Here is a 20,080-nt window from a genome sequence, read left to right as displayed (position 1 = left end):
TGGGATGACCAAGTCTTGTTGTTTTTACTGCCAGAATATGTAAAATACATGTTCTGCTTTCAAAATATGTTGCACCCTGCCTTAAGGCTCGTTAGTCTTGCCATAGTAGTGACTTACACATATTAAAAAGGGAAATGTGGGATTTGCCATTCGTTTAAATGGCAACATCGGGCTAGCAGTGACACACTTCTCTTCCAGTCTGCAGTGGCAAACAGTGAGCTATGTTTTTTTACCTTTGTTATTCCAAGGGTAGCACAACCAGTGCTACAGTCTCTGGTGTGACTAACTTACAGAACATGAGTACCATATACTGTGGACTTCTAGGCAAGTTAGCCAATACCAATTTGGCATTCAACATACACATTTTAAGGTCAGGGCACTGAAGTCTGGTTACCATCAGTCCAAAAACATGGGGACGACGATACAAAAAGAAGCATTCACATAAGTGAGGTAGCGTTTTTACTGGAGCAAGTGTGGTAATAGTGGGTGGTAGGAATTTGCAGATTCCTATTGAACCCTTAAGTTTCCAACACAGAAATGTGAGGAAAATGTGTGATTTTCAGCAAAGTTTGCTGTTTGCAAACCATTTTGGGTAAGAAAACCTTGTGGGTCCTTTCAAAAGGCACCATCCTTGAATTTGAATCTCCTGGGTGTCTAGTTTTCAAAAATGTCTGTGGTTGATAGGTCTCCATAGGTAGTTGCAGACTATGGCTCTAAATGCTGCAGCTCCCCCTATCGCTGCTCTCTCCACATAGCGCCTTCCAGCTTTTTGTGTGTCAGTCTGTTGTCCCACCCACACAAGGGTGCTAGTACGGGTACCCATAAATTCAGAGATGTACAAATAATCACTGTTCCTCAACACCGCATATGGTGTAAGACAGGTTTCCTTCATACCCATTTTTCACTCCATATTGTTTTTACCGTATGAATAGCTCTATGCTAGGTACAGAATGAAAAAACATTGTAAGGTGCAGCTCAGTTGTTAGTTTTGGGTATCAAGGGGTCTTGGACAACCCAGCCTACAAACCATACATACCAACTACCAGAAGAGTCTAGCAGTTACACCAGTGTATTACTTTCGTAAATCTGATATTGTTAGAAGAATTACAGATGAAAAGACAGTCACAAATGGCTGTCTTTTCCTAATCATTTTTTATATTTCTTTTATTTCAACAGTTATTGACTTTGGCAAAACCTTGAGGGAGCTACACAAAAGACGACTTACTAATTTCACAACTGTCTTTACTCTTCACAAATAATTAGCTTTCCAGCATCACCCATGGGTTTCAAGCCTGTTTCAACCACAAACTGCAAGTAGGTGGAAAGTACAAACATTTTGAAAAATGAGAAACCTCAAATGCCAAAAATACAGTTAAAAACTTATTTTTCCATACAACGTTGCATGTTTCTGAAAGCTGTGTAAGATTGTGATTTTAGCCACGCAAACCCTTTGTTGATGACATTTTTTTCCTAAAACCTCCACCATTAAGCTATACATGCCTATTTTTTCAGATCCCTCCAGTGGAAGGCACAAACCTTATGTACCTTTAGAATCTGCATGGTATTTGGTAAAAAAGGGTGTAGATTTGGTGTGAATACTTTATGTGGAAAAATGTTAAAGAAGCCTAAGCATAAACTACTTCAAGTAAGCAAAATATGGTTCTACAATGAGGTGAAAAAGCCTCAGGAGTTAAGGTGGTCAAACAATGACAGCTGGTCCAGCAAATGCAAATAAAAGCCATAAGGGCTGGCAAGTAGCCTTTAACGGTGCCCAGTGGAAGTCCTTGCTGGGCTAAGGACAGAACAAACAATAAGAGATCCAACAGTTTGGCTTGTAATGGGCTCCTGTTGCAGACACCACGCAAGGCAACAAATCAGTCCCAATGCGAAGGCCCAGATGCCGAACCTTACCCTGCTCCTGCGACAGAAGGTCCCCGGCCCAAGGACAGTTGCTCACGCCCAAACGTTTCGGGTACCACAAAGTCCTCAACCATTACAGAGCCACAAGAAAGACTTCAGCCCAGGTGTTACTGATCTTCATCAGAATTCAGGCCACTTTAGCTCGAATAAGTCTTCCAGAGAGCCTTATTATGAACTTCAGCATGCAAACGCATTGACACAATGTGTTCTTGACTGAGACAAAAAGATCATGCCAAGGTTCTCCCGATTGTTGGTAGATGCCCTGTTCCACTTCTAAATGTAACTGACATTTGTGATCCACCAACCACCATTAACGGAGATGGTCTACCCTGGCCATGAAAGATCCCATCAGGGGGTTTATAACAAAGACCCGAATGTCTCAATCAACCCTAAAGGCAAAGAGATATTCGGCACCAGACCCAGGACCCTACCCTATCAGGCTTGATGTAATATCACATGGTGGAGGAACTGTGTGTGATGACCTGTACAAGTCTCTTTGATGGACTGTAGGAAGGTCAAGCACCAGGCAGGAGTCTAGTTTCTGCTACAGACAGAGTCCTTTGATCTCCACCTCTTCTAAAATGAGCTCTGAAACAAAGCAGTAACACAACCAACACCACCATCAACTCTGGATGGAGAATGAAGTGAGGAATCTCCTGCTGGGCCAATTTATGTGAAGTAGTCACTGTAGAAAAGTGCAGCTTTTGGAATGGTTACAACCCCCCTCCCCCCCTATGTTTTGCCTCATATTTATGCTGACTTGACTGACAGTGTGCTGGGATACTGCTAACCAGACCCCCCCGCACCAGTGTTCTTTTCCTAAACTGTTCCATTGTTCCCACAACTGCTACTCCCCTGGCGATAGCTAAGTCCCTTGTAGGAGGTACCAGTGGTACCAAGGGCTCTGTGACCAGGGAGGGGTCCCTAAGGGCTGTAGCATGTAATGTGCCCTCCTAAGGGACCCCCTCACTAAGAACATGCACACTGCCATTGCCGACTGTGTGCGCTGGTGGGGAGAAAGTCAACATGGCATCCCTCTCAGGGTGCCATGCTCATCAACCACTGCCTGTGGGAGAGGTAAGTCACCCCTCTAGCAGGCATTACAGCCCTAAGGCAGGGTGCACTATGCTACAGGTGAGGGCATACCTAGAATAGCAGCCTAAAACCTGAGGACCTCCTTGGTTACGACTAGATCCGACGAAGATTCCTTATGCTTAAAGGTACCCCTGCAAACACAGACCCCAGACCTTGGGGAATCCAGCTGACGGTCAGCAGACGGCCTTCTTCTCGTCCAGCCTGTGATTTTCTGGAACCGACCCCCTGCTACCAGCCTGCAGCATATTTTGTGGCCCAAGGGTCACCCCCCATTGAAAAGCATTGGGCGCCCAGACTTGTGTGTGCACCCTGCCGCCCTCTGCTGCCCAGGGTGTGTGATTGGTGCCTTCCTGTGGCCCCCTTAAATATGCTCTCTGAAGACATGGGTACTTACCTGCAAGCAGATCTTTTCCAAGAACACCCAGTCCTCATAGGATTCTATTGCAAACCAGACGCCAACTTTGACCTCTGCACCCAGCCGGCCCTGTGTTGCACTTTTGGGGTCAACCTAAACTTCCACCTATGGACATCTTAACCTCCAAAGACTGAAGTCGCAAGTCGTGTACTTACCTCATCATCATCACTTTATTTCGGTAAAAACATACCATAAAAGTACAATACAAAACGATCCATATAAGAATAAGAATATAAATAATGAAATTTGAAGTCATACTCTAAAATCAGCAGTTTAAAACAAGACGGTGCAATAACTAAAAATTTCCATGAATATAAAATGTAAAAGAGAAACATGCAACATCAACTGAATAATATATACAATGTGCTAATATCCATACACTATATATCACAGCTATAGTCTGCTACACCTTCTTCTGATATATGTCGCTAAGAATTGTTCTTTAACAACCCTATTCTAAAATGCCAAATGGATTCAAAAAAACTTGCCAGAGGGCACGCACATTTTTACAGATGAATCTGACTTGAGTACCCTCAGAGCAGATGAGCAATTCCTAAAACCCATTTGTTTGCATAGAGGGATAAGCCAAAGAACCATCTGTTTACGGTATGCAGGGCATTGAAAAAGAACACGGGTAACAGTTACTTCATTCTCACAGCCCATGGGACATAGCTTGGACCTACTGTTTGTATTGGACCATTTGTAAGCTAGGGTACGCAAAGGAAGAGACCATATTCTAAATCTGGTATACAGGGCGCGAGCAAATGGGGAAAGTATTACATTCATGTAATGCTCAAACTCATGGTGACATTTAATTTGTAAAAAGCTATCGGTCATAGCGAAGGGTGATACTGCGGCCAATTGCAAACTTTGAAAATTGAGCCAAACTGCGTCTTTCAAGATCTGTACAGCATTTTTAGGAATAGAGGAAGGGTCCTTCCAATAAGTCCAAGCCAAGACGAGAGAAGGACCGTTCTACGTAAGCACACCACCTAATTCTAGAAGTAAAATTAGTGCCCACCAAGTTGGTCAGCCCGAGTCTATATGGAGTGAGAGCGTCTAATGACCATAGACGAATCCAAAACAGCAATGGTCTTAGGGCGGCAATCTGTTAGATCGGTAGAAGATTTAGGTCTATTCGAATAGGCAAGGAAGGGGTACTTGAAGGAACTCTTAGCAACATCTTTAAAAACAAGTTTTCCACCCTTGGCAAATCCTCCAGATTGTAATGGGCCACCAACTCAGCTCCATATAGTGTCCCCCCCCACCCCCCTTGGGATTTATATATTTTAAGAGCAGGAGTCAAAGCAAATCTGGGGGATCGAGCTGCAAATCTCATAATACCGCCCGGCCTTTGTTTCAGTCACAATGTTGACTTCTGGAGGTGAGCATGCCATTTATGTGAGTCTTCTAATTTTAAACCTAAGTAATCGAAAGTGCCCACTCTTTCCAATGCTGCACCCTCTAAACGAGCAAGTCTCCTCATCTTGTGCTTTTTGTCTCCAAACACCATATATTTAGTTTTGATGAATTGATTCCCAAACCGTGATCTTTGCAGAAATCCATAAACCTCGAAAGCAAGTTTGAGAGGCCTATGGCTATTTGGGATATTAACAAGGTGTAGTCAGCAAGTACGAGGCATCACTAGGGCATTCCAAAAGATAGGGGATACATGCGTTAATGAATAGAAGAAACAATATAGGGGCAAGTACACAACCCTGTCTCACGCCGCCATCTGTGGGAAACTCTGGGGTTAGTTCACCATCCGGTCCCCAACGAATTCTGGCTTGATTGCCGGTATAGAGGTCTCTGATTATATTTAACAAAGAGCAAGGGACCCCTGCAATGCTCATAAGTTCCCACAGTTTATGACGTGGGACAAGGTCAAAAGCCTGCATCCACATCAACAATTTTCCATTTTATGGTGATTAAGCGGAAGACCTGATCGATGGTGCTGACTTTGTCTCTGAATCCTGCCTGGAGATGACTTAATGCTTGATTCTTCTCTATCCATTTCTTCAGCCTGCTTAATAGCTGATAACAAAATATTTTTTGTAAACTGTCTAAGAGGCTAATAGGTCTGTAGTTCCCTGGTAAACCTCTCTCCCCTTTCTTATGTATCGGCACAATAATTGCCTCCTTCCATGAGTCAGGATAGGACCTGTTGATCAAGACGGTATTGGAAATCCTATTTACGTACAGGATCCAGTTGTTCAAGTCTGCTTTATACATGTCTGAAGGGATCCCATCAGGCCCTGGAGCTTTCCCTGATTTTTGAGTAGTAATTGCCAGCTCAGTTTCTTTTATTGAGAAGGGAGGGAAAGAAATTGCTGATAGATGAGACAGCGACATCTCTCCAGAGCTAATGGGATCACGATCAGATAAAGAGCCATACAGCTCCTTAAAATGAGAAAGCCAGGTTTCAGGGGCAATATGGCACTCTGGCTTAAGTGCTTGGTTTCGGTCGCTGCAAGCAACCAAGATCCAGAAACGTTTAGAATCATGGACCCTTGCAGCTTCTGCGAGTTCACTCCAAAGTCCCTCCTCATACTCATGTCTCCATATGCAAGACGTGTAAACTTAAGTTCGCCTAGCCTTGATAATGTCTTCCCTATCTTTGGTTCTTAACACTTTAATCCAAATACTTTTGGCCTCTCTGCATCTCTTATCAAACCACTTACTGCTAGAATAAGAAAAAGAGTTGTTACTAGCAGGTTTAGAGAACAGTTCCTTAAGAGTGACAAAGAGACCCGAATGGAGGGACATGACTTCAAATGAGGTTAATGAGAAGTGATCATCAAAAAGCTGATGTCTAGAAACTAATGCACGCAATTTGTCCCGTAACTTATTGGATCTCTGGAAAGAATCCCATCTCACCGTACGTCTATTGCTGGACAGCTTCAAGACGCCAGGAAATACAGGAGCAGGGAAAGACGCAACTCCTGATAAAAGGATTCTATCATATACAATTTGGAGAGGCGCATGATCACTAGTGTGTGGGTAACCCACTTTCACATCTAATATGTGATACCAGACCCTGAAGTCAAAAAGAATATAATCCAAGGTACTACTAAATGATGCCCTAAAGAAGGTTGGCTTTGCAGGGGTGTCAGATGGAAAACAGCCATTACCAAGCCGAAGGCCATGGAGTATCATGAGATCTATTATCTGCAGAACCCTGCTGCAAACGAAAGATGAGTTTGGCTGAATTGAATAAGGAGGGATATTTCATGCATCATCTTCAGTCTGTGTGACCTCAATAAGAGCAGAGTTAAATTCAATTGGCGCATTGAGATCCCCCGCAATAATATGATATTTGAGACGAAGATCTAAGATTATAGTGTTCAGGAGATCTATGGTAGCTGACCGTTGATTGGAAGGGCCCGGTCTATTATAGATGTTTATACACAGGACCGGGATGGCTAAATTTAGCTGTATTGCTATAGCTAAAATATCGGGAGATTCTACATGTATCTCTTTTACTCCGCACACCGCTTATTTTTACCCATGTACATAGTCCCCCTATTGCCCTGCCAGCTGAGGACAGCGTGGCTTTTTTGGAAAAGAAACAGTACCCCTGCCTATATATCTATACGTAGCCCATGTTTCCTGAAATATACAAATGTTGAAGTTATCAACATAAACCCCCCATTCAGTATCAGCTAGTTTGCTTTTGATACCAGCCACATTCCAGGACATAAACTTCGCGCTGTTGGATGGACAATGAAGCGATTAGGTTCACTTGATGGACAATGAAGCGATTAGGTTCACAGGTTATGACATGTGGATGTTAACTATTAACATGCTCGTCAGGAAGTGCAGATTTAAGATTATTGGTGGGAACAATTTGAGGTTCCCATAAAGGTGCATCACCTAAACTTAATGGGTCTTTTAAATATAATGGGTCCGATGAAACAAAATTAATGCTGGAGTTGCGAGATCTGGAAAGACGTAGTCAGTCAACATCTGAGGTGGCCCCCTGGAGCTCCAGTTCACATGCGTTATTGCCTTAGAAAGCCGAACCTGTGTCATTCGTGGTGGCTGGGCCAGTTATTAGTTTGTTTGGGCCGTGGTGTCCTGTAGCACTATTCAATGCCGATATGATCGTGCGGGATGGAAAATTCGGCCTCATGTTTACAGGGACAGGACAACTATCACTAAAAAAATGGCAGAATCCTTCGTCATATGATTGCGTGCTTCCAAGTGCAATAGGCCAGTTACCAGATGGGGACTTGTGAGATTACGTTTTATAATGTCCCGCTCACCGGATAAACCACTTAAACGTTCAGCCGATGAAATGTCAGCATGAATGATTGAACCACAGCCTCTATTATGGCAAATCCAATGCAAGACCTTGTGAATAAGTGAAAATGTGTCTTCCTGTGAATTTGTGGGGAGGGACATTGCACATATAAATACAGTTGTCATTGTTCACATGAGGGCTCCAACAAGATACTAGTGTGGTGTCCCATTTCAAGTCTACATAAGAAAAAACAGGCGTAACATTTTCAGAAAGGTGCACAGAAGGTCTACTATGATGAGTCCTATGCTTGGAGCCTAAAGCATTCTCAGGATCTGGCAAGGGTCCAAATGGCAGAGGCCCGGAAACAGGGGAATGGTTGGTTGGCAAGAGTAGTCTTGGGTTTGCAAGGAGGAGGTGGGTCTTTCTTTTTAAGTAAATTGAGGATTTCTGACAGTAAGAGTTTCAGCTCACCTACATCAGTCTTTAAGCTAGTCACCAATGGTAAAAGGTCTTCACTACGGGGTCACATTCAAGAAGCAATGGTGCCGAAGGAGTCTGTTGGGAATTATCCAAGTCTTGCGATTCCAATATGGAAAAGCGGTTGGAGCAAGAAATTCCATGAATAATTGCATCAGTTTTTAAAACTGCAGAATTGGATTGAGATGCAGAATGTGTTGGGGGGCTGGCATTAGTAAAGGAGCTCTGAGAAACTAGTGCCAGAGGTAGGGCGCTGGTAGATTGTGGGTCAGAAGTAGCATTAGATCCAGCAGTTAAAAACAGAATCAGGGTACCCGATTTCAACACTTTCCGTACATTTCTCTCCTTTTTATTGAAGATCAGTTCCACTTCTTCTATCAGATTGTCAATCTCTTTGGTTACGCAGTTTGTAAGGGGTTGCGTAACTTTGTTAGTTTTTAATATTTTCGGTTTAGCAGAACCCAATTCGGACTACCCCTCGCCTTGCGCTTCCCCATTTTAGTTAAAGATCTCAGCGCAAGGAAGAGTAATACTTTTAAGAGTTACAAGTTCAAGGAGAACCCAACACTATACCTTAGGGCCCAGAGGGGGAGCCCAGCCCGGCCTCAGACGGTCTCTGACGGAAGCAGACGGGCTCGCCCTTTGCCCGGGCACGGCCTGCGTGCGACGCGGTACGCTTAAAAGCGTCCGCGTTGCTATGACAATGAGGGCAGCAGCACAGAATCCTGGGGGTTGGAGTCCCTCACCCAGCCCCCAGGCATCCAAGAAGAGCTGGGTCGCGGTGCGCGGTACGCGGTACGCTAAAAAGCATCCGCGTTGCTACGACAATGAGGGCAGCAGCACAGAATCCTGGGGGTTGGAGTCCCCCACTCAGCCACCAGGCGTCCAAGAAGACCCCCCAGGCGTCCAAGAAGAGCACTTACCTATTAACTCTACTAATACTCCCCTTCCCCACCCCGAACTCCCCCAGGACTCTATGGCCTCATATGGAAAATTGCACCTAGTGTCAACTTTTGAAATACAACGTTGCTACTTACCTGTAAACTGCTGTATTTACAAAAACTAAACAAAGTACATTTGAGACATATTCTTGACACCTATTGACAACTGTATTTACCTGCACAAGGTTCTAGTACTAAAGTTACTTACCCAGTAGACATCTATTCGTAGCATGTAGTGCTGTAGATTCCCATGCTTTGCATAAGTCTGCCATCTAGTGTTGGGCTCGGAGTGAGCCTATATATAGATATAAATATATATATGGAAAATGTCACTTACAGAGTGTACATCTGTTCGTGGCATGTAGGGCTGCAGATTCTCATGCTATGCATTGATTCTGCCATCTAGTGTTGGGCTCGGAGTGTTACAAGTTGTTTTTCTTCAAAGAAGTCTTTTCGGAGTCACGGGATCGAGTGACTCCTCCTCTCGGTTCCATTGCGCATGGGCATCGACTCCATTGTTAGACTGTTTTCCTGCAGAGATGTCCATGCAAATGTAAATGTATATACATATGTACAAATGTTAGTAACTTAAACGACTAGAGGCTTCCAGGGAGGAAGGAGGGTGCATGTAAATCTGCAGCACTACATGCCACGAACAGATGTACACTGGGTAAGTGACATTTTCCGTTCGATGGCATGTGTAGCTGCAGATACACATGCTATGCATAGACTACAAAGCAGTTAGTCCTCCCAAAAAGCAGTGGCTAGCCTATAGGAGTAGAAGTTGTTTCAAATAGTGTCTTTAAGACAGCTTGGCCTACAGTGGCTTGTTGCTGTGAGAAGACATCAACACAGTACTGTTTTGTAAATGTATGAGGGGTTGTCCATGTAGCTGCTTTATATATGTCAACCATTGGTATGTTTCCTAAAAAGTCCACTGTCGCACCCTTCTTTCTTGTAGAATGTGCTTTAGGAGTGATCAAAAGTTGCCTTTTGGCTTTGATATAACATGTTTGTATACATTTAACAAGTCATCTTGTTATACCTTGTTTTGATATAGGATTGCCTGTATGTGGTTGTTGGAAAGCAACAAAAAGTTGTTTTGTTTTCCTAAATTTTTTTGTTCTGTCTATGTAGTACATAAGAGCTCTTTTGAGATCTATGGTATGAAGAGCTCTTTCTGCCACATAATCTGGCTGTGGAAAGAAGACTGGCAATTCCACTGTTTGTTTGATATGAAAAGGAGATACTTCACTTGGTAGACATTTTGGATTTGTTCATAGTACAACTTTAATGTTTGTGCACTTGGAAAAAAGGTTCTTCAAGAGGGAATGCTTGTATTTCACTAACTCTTCTTAAAGAAGTAATAGCCACAAGGAAGGCAACTTTCCATGTTAAAAATTGAATTTGGCAAGGGTGCATGGGTTCAAAAGGTGGTCCCATGAGTCTGGTAAGTACAATATTTAAATTCCATGATGGAACACGTGGTGTTCTGGGTGGAATGATGTGTTTTAATCCTTCCATGAAGGCTTTGATAACAGGAACTCTGAATAGAGAAGTATGTTGAATAGTTTATAAGTATGCAGATATTGCAGTAAGGTGTATTTTTATGGAGGAAAATGTCTAATTAAATTTCCGTAAATGAAGTAAATAGCAAACAATATCTTGTATAGATGCTGTAAGTGGATCTATGGTCTTAGACTGACAATAGTAGACAAATATTTTCCACTTGTTTGCTTGGCACTGTCTAGTAGTAGGTTTTCCTGCTTGTTTAATTACTTCCATACATTCAGATGGAAGATTTAAATAACCAAATTCTATGACTTCAGGAGTCAAATTGCTAGATTGAGAGCATTGGGGTTTGGATGCCTGATTTGACCTTTGTTTTGTGTTAACAAATCTGGCCTGTTTGGGAGTTTGTAGTGAGTTACTACAGATAGGTCTAATAGTGTTGTGTACCAAGGCTGGCGTGCCCATGTTGGTGCTATGAGTATCATGTTCAGTGACTTTTGACGCAATTTGTTGACTAGAAATGGAAGGAGTGGGAGAGGGGGGGGAAAGCGTAAGCAAATATTCCTGACCAATTGATCCATAGAGCATTGCCCTTGGATAGGGGATGTGGGTGTCTGAATGCGAAGTTTTGGCATTTTGTGTTTTCGCTTGTTGCAAATAGATCAATGCGTGGTGTGCCCCACCTTTGAAAGTACTTTTGAAGTACTTGGGAGTGAATCTCCCATTCGTGTGTTTGTTGGTGATTTCTGCTGAGGAGATCTGCCAACTAATTGTCTATTCCTGGAATGTATTGTGCTCGTAGATGAATTTGATTGTGAATTGCCCATTTCAAAATTGTTTGGGCTAGAAGGGACAGATGAGATGAATGTGTCCCTCCCTGTTTGTTGAGATAATACATGGTTGTCATGTCTGCTTTTATGAGAACATTCTTCTGTTTGAGAAGAGGTTGAAATGCTTTTAGGGCAAGGAACACAGATAATAATTCTAAATGGTTCCTATGTAGCTGTTCCTGTCTGACATCCCATTGCCCTTGAATGGTCGGATTGTTTAGGTGAGCTCCCCATCCAATCATTGATGCATCTGTTGTAATTATGATTTGAGTCACATGGTCTTGAAATGACCGCCCCTTCATTAAATTGCTGCAATTCCACCATTGAAGGGATATATGTGTTTGGCAGTTGATCAACACTAGATCTTGAAGTTGACCGTGTGCCTGTGACCATTGTTGTGCATGGGACTGTGGTAAGGGCCTCATGTTTAATCTTGCATGTGGGACTATTGCTATGCAAGATACCATAATTCCTAAAATCTTCATGATAAATCTTACAGTGTATTGTTGACTTGGCAGTATGAGTGGTATTCAATTTTGGAAAGCTTGTATCCTTTGTATATATGGATACCCTAGAGCTAGTTGAGTATTTAGGATGGCACCTAGATACAGTTGTACTTGTGCTGGTTGAAGGTCTGACTTTTGGTAGTTTATAGAAAACCCTAGTGTGTGTAGAGTTTCTATCACATAACACGTATGCTTTTGGCATTGTGTAAGATTGTTTGATTTTATTAGCCAATCATTTAAATATGGAAAGACATGGATGTGTTGTCTTCTTAAGTATGTCGCTACTACTGCAAGACACTTTGTGAACACCCTTGGAGCTGTTGTTATGCCAAATGGCAACACTTTGAACTGGTAGTGTTTTCCTGCTATGACAAACCTGAGGTATGTTCTGTGAGCTGGGTGGATAGGTATGTGGAAATACACATCTTTGAGGTCTAGAGCAGTCATAAAATCTTGTTTTTGCAGTAATGGAATAACATCTCGCAGAGTTACCATGTGAAAATGCTCTGACAAGATGTATAGATTGAGGGCCCTGAGGTCTAATATGGGCCTGAGGCTGCCATCTTTTTTTGGAATTAGGAAGTATAGTGAGTATACTCCTGTTCCTTGTTGGGACTGTGGAGCTAATTCTATTGTTTGTTTGAGTATTAGAGATTGAACCTCTTGTTGTAACAGAACTGTATGTTCTGGGGACAACTTGCGATATCTTGGTGGAATGTTTGGAGGGGTTATCAATTCTAGGCAATAGCCATTGTGGATAATTGATAATACCCAGTTGTCTGTGGTGATATTTTGCCAATGAGAGTGGAACTGCTGTAGTCTTCCCCCCACAGGAGATGCGTGGAGTGGAAGGAAGTCACTGCTTTGGTTGTGTTTGTTTAGAGGTTTGGAATTTACCTCTATTCCTAAAGTATTGACCTCTAAATGTTTTTCTAAAACCACCTCGTTGATACTGGTTTGATGTGGTTGCTTTGTTTGTGAGATAGAAGCCTCTGAGGATTGTGCTTTAAAACCTCCTCGAAACTGTGGTCTGCAAAATGAACCTCTATGTGGTGTACAAAGTGCCCATTGTTTTCGCAGTAGCTGAGTCCTTTCTCAGTTTTTCAACTGTAGTGTCCACTTCTGGGCCAAAGAGGTGCTTCTAATCAAAAGGCATGTTAAGTACAGCCTGTTGAATTTCTGGTTTAAAACCAGAGGAGCGTAGCCATGCATGTCTTCTGATTGTGATGGCCGTGTTTACGCTCCGTATCTGCAGCATCAAGTGCAGATCTTATTTGATTATTACTAATGGCTTGCCCTTCCTCTACCACTTGTTGTGCCCTCTTTTGGTGTTCTTTTGGGAGATGCTGTATAATGTCCTGCATTTCATCCCAATGGGCCATATCATAGCGGGCTAGCAGTGCTTGAGAATTGCCAATTCTCCATTGTTTGCTGCCTGTGAAGCAACTCTTTTCCCTGCTGCATCAAACTTTCTGCTCTCTTTATAAGGAGGAGGTGCATCTCCTGAAGACTGCCTATTTGCACTCTTTCGTGCTGCACTGACTACTACTGAATCTGGAGGCACCTGATGAGTAATATAATCTGGGTCAGAAGGTGCAGGCTTATATTTTTTCATTATTCTAGGTGTGATAATCCTAGATTTTACAGGCTCGCTAAAAATTTGGTCTGCGTGTTTTACCATGCCTGGTAACATTGGGAGGCACTGGTACTTGGAATGTGTTGAAGATAGTGTATTAAATAAAAAATCTTCTTCTAATGGCTCTGAATATATTGTTACCTCATGGTAAGCTGCAGCCCTGGATATGACCTGGTTGTATGCAGTGGTATCTTCTGGTGGAGAATCGATGGGTAAGTATCTGGGTCAATATCTGGGATGGGATCAGAGTCATAAAGATCCCATGGGCCTGCTATATCTCCTTGTGAATAAAATGAGTGTGTTGGAGAAGGCATTATGGAGGGCTGGTGTGAGGTGAGAGATATTTGAGGAGAATGAGAAGTATGAAGAAATATTGGCTTCTCCTTTTGTTTTTGCACCTTTGTTGGTGGCTGTACAGTGTCTAGTTCCTCTTGGAAAGACAGCTTCCTTTTTGTTTTTAAAGGAGGTGCAATAACAATCCTCCCTGTGTCTTTATGGATGTGTATCCTGGATTGTCTCTCATCCATAATTTGTAGAATGGGCTCAATGTCTGACTCTTCCTCAGAGGTTTTAGGTGTTTCTCTCAATTAAGTCCTTATTCCTCTGTGCAAGAGGGATTTTTGTGGTTCTGAAGTTTGTTGTTTTTTCGGTACCGAAAATGTTGTGGAAGGTCTCGGCTCTGAAGCTGACGGTCGAATTTTCGACGCCGAAATCTTTTTTTTTTACTGGAGTCCGAAATGGAGCCTTTGACAGTTTTACTCAACTCTGAAGTCGACGGAGGAGTGGCCTTTTTCAGCGCCAACCCCGGAGGACGGTCGCCGACAGTCTTTTTTCAGGCCGAACCATGGCCTTTTGGCAGTGGTGTACCCAAGGACTTAGAATGTTTTTTGTGCAGGGGTGTAGGGGCAGACGTACTTACATGCTGGCCAGCTGTGATGGGTCTGTCATCCTCTGATTCCTGTCCGGAGTCTGTGTCTCGAACAGAGACTGTTGTCTGCATCTGCTCTTCTTCAGCAACGTTGAGATGTTCACTGCTTTGATGCCATTTCGAGCCTTCGGGCTCTGCGATCTCAGAGTCTTTTTTGAGGAAAACGATCAACAGGCCTCCCACAGTTTTCCTCCCGATGGTCTGGCGAAAGGCACAAGTTACAAACCAAGTGCTAGTCTGTATAGGGATACTTCGCGTGGCACCGAGGGCGGTCCGATCCATCAGGCTTTCCATGCGGTAGGCCCGAGTTGGGCGCACGCGCTCCGGAGGGCGAACAAAAATACGTTTCCGACGTACTACCGGGTCGATGCTAGATGGAGAGCGCAATCTAAACAATACAGACGAAAAGAAAGGTTTTCTAAGATTTTCCGAATCAAAATCTCGGAACGAGAGGAAACACGTCCAAACCCGACGGCGGAAAGAAAACAATCGAACAATGATGTCAATGCACATGCGCAATGGAACCGAGAGGAGGAGTCACTCGATCCTGTGACTCCGAAAATACTTCTTTGAAGAAAAACAACTTTTAACACGCCGAGCCCAACATTAGATGGCAGGACCTGTGCATAGCATGTGTATCTGCAGCTACACATGCCATTGAATATCTATCTATCTATCTATCTATCTATCTATCTATCTATCTATCTATCTATCTATCTATCTATCTATCTATCTAATATATCTTCACACCAGCTTGACACTTCTGTCAACGACGCGGCAAGACCGTGAAGGTTGAAACGCATTGGTGTTTGTTTGTTTGGTATCATATTATCCATTAAATGAAGATTTGAAAAATCCTGTGAGTGCCTCGTCGTTGACAGAAGTGTCAAGCTGGTGTGAAGATAAATTAAGGAAAAGGTCCTTCCCTGGCACAGGCACAGACAAAGTAAGCGCGCCTTATATATATATATATATATATATATATGAACCTACAGCACTACCTGCCACAAACAGATGTCTACTGGGTAAGTAAAATTTTTAGTTCAATGGCATGTGTGGCTGTAGATGTGCCTTGCATAGACTGTAAAGCAGTCTCCTCCATATAATCAGTGGTGAACCTGTAGGAGTTGCAGTGGCCTGAAAAAGTGTCCTGAGCACTGCCTAGCCAACATTTGCTTGTTGGTGAGCTAAAATATCTACACAATAGTGCTTTGTGAATGTGTGAGGTGTAGACCAAGTAGCAGATTTACAAATACCTGCTATTGGAATGTTTCCTAAAAGAAAACATAGAAACACCTTTTTCTGGTAGAATGTGCTCTAGGAGCTGTAGGTAATTGTCTTTTAGCTTTCAGATAGGAAGTCTGAACACACTTGACAATCCATCTAGCTATCCCAGTTTTTGAAATTGGATGAGGCATTGAAAATTCTACAAAAAGCTGTTTATATTTTCTAAACACTTAGGGCCTGATTTTAACCTTGGCGGACGCCGTCCGCCAAGGTTCCGCCGCCAAATGACCGCACCGCGGTCACAAGACCGCGGCGGCCATTCTAACATTTCCTCTGGGCCGGCGGGCGCTCTCCAAAAGAGCGCCCGCCGGCCCAGAGGAAATGCCCCTGCAACGAGGACGCCGGCTCAGAATTGAGCCGGCGTAGTTGCAGGGGTGCGACGGGTGCAGTTTGCACCCGTCGCGCATTTCAGTGTCTGCATGGCAGACACTGAAATACTTTGCGGGGCCCTCTTATGGGGGCCCCTGCAGTGCCCATGCCATGGGCATGGGCACTGCAGGGGCCCCCAGGGGCCCTGCGGCACCCCCTACCGCCATCCTGTTCCTGGCGGGAGACCCGCCAGGAACAGGATGGCGGTAGGGGGTGTCAGAATCCCCATGGCTGCGGAGCGCGCTCCGCAGCCATGGAGGATTCCCCCGAGCAGCGGAAAGTCGGCGGGAGACCGCCGACTTTCCGCTTCTGACCGCGGCTGAACCGCCGCGGTCAGAATGCTCGTGGGAGCACCGCCAGCCTGTTGGCGGTGCTCCCGTGGTCGGTGGCCCTGGCGGCCACCAGCCGCCAGGGTCAGAATGACCCCCTTAGTCCTATCAATATAATACATAAGGGCTCTTTTAACATCTAGTGTGTGCAGAGCTCTTTCAACGAATGAGTCTGGCTGTGGCCAAAAAACAGGTAACTCAACTGATTGGTTAATGTGAAATGGTGAAACTACTTTTGGGAGAAATTTAGGGTTTGTCCTAGGGACTACTCTATCATTATGTATTTGGAAAAAGGGTTCTTCTAAAGTGAAAGCTTGTAATTCACTTACACGTTTTAGGAAGTGATAGCCACTAAAAAGGCAACTTTCCATGAAAGAAATTACAAAGAATAGGAGTGCGTGGGTTCAAACGGTGGAGCCATGAGTTTAGTAAGGACAACATTAAGGTTCCATACTGGAGCTGGAAGAACCCTGGAAGTATTAACACTCTTAAGTCCTTCCATAAATGCTTTAATTACAGGAATTCTGAACAAATAAATATGTTGTCTGTTTTGGCGGTAAACAGCTATAGCTGCTAAATGAAGTTTAATAGACGAGTATGCTAAATTTGCCTTTTGTAAATGTAGCAGGTAACAATGTCTTGCACTGATGCTTTGAGTGGATCAATGTGTTTAGGTTGACAGTAACCTACAATCAGTTTTCATTTTGCAACATAACCCTGTCTAGTCGTAGGTTTACATGCCTCGCTAAGCATGTCCATACATTCAGAGGGAAGTTGTAAATATCCAAACTATGACTTCAGGAGCCATATCGCAAGATTACGTTTTTTGGGATCTGGATGTCTAATTTGACCTCACTTTTGAGGTCAAAAGGTCAGGTCTGTTCAGAGGTTTCTGGTGGGGAGCCACAGACAGATCCAACAGTGTTGTGTACCAAGGCTGACATGCCCATGTGGGGCCTACAAGGATAATGGTGTGTGACGTTTGTCGCAGTTTGCGAACCAGAAATGGAATGAGTTGGAGAGGAGGAAAAGCGTAAGCAAATATCCCTGACCAATTCATCCGTAGAGCTTTGCCCTTGGACTGACGATATAGGTATGTGGCCCCAAAGTTTTGGCATTTTTAATTTTCAATGGTGGCAAAAAGATCTATTTCTGGTGTTCCCCACAGGTGAAAGTACTGGTGAAGTATTGTGGGTTACGTTCCTATTCGTGGACTTGTTGCTGCATCCTGCTTAGGAGGTCTGCAAACGGATTGTCCATTCCTGGGAGATATTCTGCCAGTAACTGAATGCGATTTTTAATTATCCATTTCTAAATTGTCTGAACAAGAAGGGACAATTGAGATGACCGCTAAGTATTTTGTGAATACCCTGGGAGCAGTAGTTACCCCGAATGGTAGAACCTTGAATTGATAATGTTTTCCCGCAATGACAAATCTGAGTTGTTTGCGATGTACTGGGTATATTAGAATGTGGAAATAAGCTTCTTTGAGATCTAATGCTGTCATGTAATGTCCCTGCTGTAATAGGGGAATAACATCTTGCTGAGTGACCATAAAAAAATGCTCAGAAAGTATGTATCGGTTGAGATGTGGGAGATCTAGAATTGGTTTAAATTACCAGTCTTTCTTTGGTATAAGGAAGTATAGGGAACATACTCTTAACACTTGTTGAGACAGGGGAACTGGTTCTATAGCTCCTTTGAGAAGAAGGGATTGTACCTCTTCTTTCAAGAGAAAGATGATCGTGTGAGAGTTTGTGAGCACGAAGGGAAACATTTGGTGGCGTGGAAATTAGTTCTAGACAATAACCCTGTTGGATAATTGAAATAATATATTGATTTGTGGTGATATTGGACCATTGGGGATATAAATTTGCTAGTTTCACCTCCACTGGAGAGGTGTGTGCCGTAGGGATTTACAGGCAGTTACTGTCTTGTATTTGAAGCAGAACCTCTAGAGGTTGACACCTTACCTTTGCCTATTATTTGTGCCCCTGTAAGAGCCTCTGAAGGAACCTCTATTGTAAAAATGGTGTTCCCTGTTTGGTTTGGGAGGTGGAATGCTTGGTAGATGATGTCTTGAAGCCTCCTTTAAATTGTGGCCAACGAAAAGTACCCCTACTTGGTGTAGTTAGTAAGGCCCCCATAGCTTTAGCTGTTTCTGAATTTGTCAATGGTGGCATCAACCTTTGGGCGAAACAAGTGTTCTTTATCGAAAGGCATGTTTAGAACTGCCTGCTGTATGTCTGGCTTGAAGCCTGAGTACCTCAGCCAAGCATGCCTTCTTATAACACTGGTGTTAACACCACTTGCTGTTGTATCCACTGCAACAATGGCACATCTAATGGGATTGTTTGAGATGGCCTGCCCTTGTAAGACTATCTCCTGACTCCTTTTTTGATGTTCTTGTTGAAGATACTGGAGCAGTTCCACCATCTTGTCCCAATGGGCCCTATCAGACCTTGCTAGGAGTGTCTGAGAATTTGCAATTCTCCAATGATTAGCAGCTTGCACAGCTACCCTATTGCCTGCTGCATCTATGTTTTTGCTCTCCTTACCAGGAGGAGGAGGATTTCCTGTGGACTGACTACTATAGAATCAGGAGGTAGTTGTGATTTTATAAATATTGGATCGAAGGGTGTTGCTTTGTACTTTTTAGCGGCCCTGAGTGTAATAACTCTTGCTATAACAGGTTCCTTGAAGATCTCTGTGGCATGTCTAAGTATATCTGGCAGCATGGCTAGGAACTGACTTTATGAGTGTTGGCAAATGTATCAAAGAGGAAATCCTCAACAGGGTCGGTGTGCATATGTACATTATGGTATGCCGCTGCCCTTCAATCACCTGATTGTATGCTGTGGCATCCTCAGGGGGTGAATGTCTTACTGGATATAAATCAGGGTTGTTAGGGAATATGGGATGTGGATCAATAAATCCCATGGATCTACATTCTGTGGATCACCTAAACCATTTCCATGAGATGATGATGATGACCCTTGTGGAGAGAATTGTGGCTGTATGCAAGATGTAGGAGATTGTGGTGGTGCAGAAGGAAGTACAAGAGAGTGAGGTGGAGAAGGTTGAGGTTAGTCTGGAGCCTTGTTTTTATCCTTGGAGACACTTTTAGGAAGAGGAACAGTGTCCAATGTTTTTTGAAAGGTAAGTCTTCTTTTAACTGCAACAGTAGGAGAAGCAGTTATTTTCCCTTTTTTATATATGGATCTGGTGCTGACAAACATCCATTAGTTCTAAAATGGGCTCCACTGGTGATGTCCCTTCAGATGAAATAGTTGTCTTTGGAAACCATTATCCTTGGTTCCAAAGATTTTGGAACTGAAGCCTTTTTTTTCCCGAACCGAAGGTGTCTGCTCCAAATCTGATGCCGAAGTCTTCTTTTTTGGAGCCAAAGTGTTTGATTCGAAAGTTCAACTGGATCCTGAGATTGGGTGGGATGGTGTTGAGTCCTTGGTCTGTGCCAAAGACGTCTTGGTTTTGGCACATTTCAGTGCCAAACGGGAGGGTGGGGCATCCAAATGTAATTTTTGCATTCGACCATGGCCCGAAGGCATGGGTGAACCAATGACCAGCTTGG

General features: G+C 43.5%; 1 protein-coding gene across 2 annotated transcripts in view; it reads right to left on the bottom strand.

Moving 5' to 3' along the window:
- Nucleotides 1-20,080, bottom strand: part of AHCTF1 (AT-hook containing transcription factor 1) — a 1,009,458-nt gene that overhangs the window by 184,124 nt on the left and 805,254 nt on the right. The window lies entirely within an intron of this gene.

This window comes from Pleurodeles waltl, chromosome 5, assembly GCF_031143425.1.
Source record: "Pleurodeles waltl isolate 20211129_DDA chromosome 5, aPleWal1.hap1.20221129, whole genome shotgun sequence".
In the NCBI taxonomy this organism is placed as follows: Eukaryota; Metazoa; Chordata; class Amphibia; order Caudata; family Salamandridae; genus Pleurodeles; species Pleurodeles waltl.
Note: the sequence above shows the minus strand (reverse complement) of the source record. Positions and strands in the feature narration are given on the sequence as shown.